At 40.8% G+C, this 2,809-nt stretch overlaps 2 non-coding genes across 2 annotated transcripts; both read right to left on the reverse strand.

Annotated features, from left to right (window-relative positions):
- Positions 1–637: 637 nt before the first annotated feature.
- TRNAI-GAU (transfer RNA isoleucine (anticodon GAU)) lies at positions 638–711 on the reverse strand. The gene has a single exon. It is a non-coding gene; the product is annotated as a tRNA-Ile (tRNA).
- Positions 712–2,261: 1,550 nt separating this feature from the next.
- Positions 2,262–2,335, reverse strand: TRNAI-GAU (transfer RNA isoleucine (anticodon GAU)). Its single transcript has one exon. It is a non-coding gene; the product is annotated as a tRNA-Ile (tRNA).
- Between the last annotated feature and the right edge of the window lie 474 nt (positions 2,336–2,809).

Raw genomic sequence — 2,809 nt, forward strand, 5'->3', positions numbered from 1 at the left:
AATGAAACACGTACAAAGCGTATCGCAGAATATGGTGCCCCAAAAATACAACCAGGAAATATAACTAGACGAAATACTCAAAAATTGTGCTCCAAATCTTTCTAAATGGAGAAAAATTTAGAAGAAAATGTACATAAAACACTAAAATTGCCCCTGGAATCTGTAATGCTTGGAAAAGTAACCCCTGGAAAATATACGCAGCAAATAATTATGACCTCAGTACAACCGTAACTAGATTTATGTAACTCCAGATAATTGTAACTTCAGAGTAACCCCAGGAAACTGTAACTTCAAACATTGTAAACCCAGAACACTGTAACTCCTGAAAATATAGAGGTGGAAAATGTAACTTCAAGAAAGAGAGCCCCGGAAAATGTCTATTACCCCTTCCTTTATCGTCCCAAGACCCTAGGACCTCAGAGCTAGGCTACTTAGTCCTAATTTTTAAGGCGAGAGTGACCAGACCATCGCTCATAAATAAGTGTTCATTTGGTTATATGGTTACCACACAAGGTAGTAATTACTTTCTTTGGCTTCAGCAAACCATTCACTTATCACTGGGTTTAGACTGATCGGAAAGTATGCCGACATCAAGTGAGTAGCTGGTGGGTGGCCAAACTTACTGAACAAAAGATAGTGGCCCGCATGGGGGTCGAACCCACGACCTCCGCGTTATCAGCACGGCTCTCTAACCAACTGAGCTAACGGGCCATTGTGTAATTAGAAATCTAATTCAAAAAAATTTCTCCCAGGAACATGTAACTAAAAATTTTATTCCCACAAATAGTAACACCTACTGTAGAAACTGTTACGCTAGAAAATATAACCCCGAAAGTAAGCTCCGAAATGTAATATGAAATAATAAAAAACAATCTTATTACTCCTATACCGCAACCCTAGAAATCCGATCCGAGAATACGTAGCCAGATAATAGAGCTGAAAAGTATATCATAATCATCATCGCCGTCGTCATCATCATCATCATCATCATCATCATCATCATCATCATCATCCAAACCTCTTTTTTCTACCTAAAAGGAGTAATCAGCAGCACCTGCGTCTTCCAGTTATTTGAAACTCCAAACATATGACTTTATCCTTTGACCTTGACCTCAAACCAGTTGCTGTCAGAATGGAATTACTTCACTCTTGCCTGGCCCAGAGCATTCCACGAACTTTGGCCTAAATCGTATTAAAACTGTTTGTATTGACCTTGACCTGAGACCTAGATATTTCAGCTTGAACTCAAGTCTCTTCATCCTTGGCTGATGCTCAGTCCTTCCACCATGCTTGGTCCAAATAAAATTAAAACTGAAATAAAGGGCCGAACAGGTTATGACCTTTACCTTTTACGAATTATTCTCAAAATCGTATTCCATCGTCCTTGCGTTATCCTGCTCCCTCCTCCCCTCCCAACAAGGTTGATCTAAATCTGACGGAAACTGTTTATATTGACTGGCAAAGGACTTTGACCACTGATCTTTACTTGTGGCATTGACATTTAAGTGTTTTCAATATCGAGTTTCTTTATTATTACCCTACCATGAACCTTTCCACAAAGGTTGGGCCCAGTTGAATAAAAACTGCTTATGTTGACCTTGCCATGTGATCTTGACCTAAAACCTATTCTCCTCAACAACAACAGCTCCACCTCATGGCGAACTGGCAACCCTTCCACTATGTCCGCTCCAAATCAGATAACTGTTTTCGTTATTTAGTCTGTAAACAATTACACTGGTCGAAATTTATCCTTGCCATGTGACCTTGACCTTTGATCTCAAAATTGACTCCTTCCGTTCTTGCACTGCCTTAACTAAGTTTAGTCTCAGTAGGCTACAAGTATTGAAGATGACCTTGCCAGGTCAATCTTTAACCTACCGTTGTGACCTGAGAGTTTGGCATGATGTTCTCAGCAACACGAGGCTTACTCCTTGGCCAGATCTCAGTCTTTCCACCAAGTCTGGTTAAAAATTGGATTAAAACTGAGGTATTTTGTTAACACACACACATACACGCCGACTAAAACGATACCCTGCTTTTGCATCGCGAGCGCGGGTGTAAAATTCAACCACAGTTTTGGCGTAAACCATTACTGGGCAATTAAATGTTCATTTGGTTATATGGTTACCGCCCAAGGTAGTGAAGTCTTCCTTGGGGGCCAGGAAACCAGTTCACTTCTCACTTAGTGTAGATTCATCTGAAAAAATCGCCACATCAAGTGAGTAGATGGTGGGTGGCCAAACTTATCACACGAAAAACAGTGGCCCGCATGGGGGTCGAACCCACGACCTCCGCGTTATCAGCACGGCGCTCTAACCTACTGAGCTAACGGGCCGTGATACAAGCTGCAAAACATTTTTCGAAATTATGTACCCAGAGAAAATAATAGTAGAAAGTGTTCCCACAGAAATAATTATGTATACGAAATGTAACTTTTGAAAAAAATATCCCGGAAATGTATAATGAAATAAACTAAAAATTTGACGCCTAAATTGTAACCCTAGAAATGTTTCATTTTTCATTCATTCATTGCCAGACGCCATGTATCCCAGACGGGGTGGTCAATGGCTTAGAGTTAATTGTTTTACAGGGAGGGGCACTAATCCTCCACCAACCCCACTTGACATGTAGGGATGCCAACAGCATCTGGTGTTCCCAGGAGGTCACCCATCCAAGTACCAACCAGACCCAACGTTGCTTTGTGATCCGAGAAAAAGTATCTATATAGCATAGTTCAAAAGTATAACATTGTCATCACCATCATCATCATCATCATCATGCCGATCTACTCTCCCTACTTGAGCAAGAA

The sequence above is a fragment of the Coenobita brevimanus genome, chromosome 13, assembly GCF_032717465.1.
Source record: "Coenobita brevimanus isolate Jiangsu-jjx chromosome 13, ASM3271746v2, whole genome shotgun sequence".
NCBI classification, from domain to species: domain Eukaryota; kingdom Metazoa; phylum Arthropoda; class Malacostraca; order Decapoda; family Coenobitidae; genus Coenobita; species Coenobita brevimanus.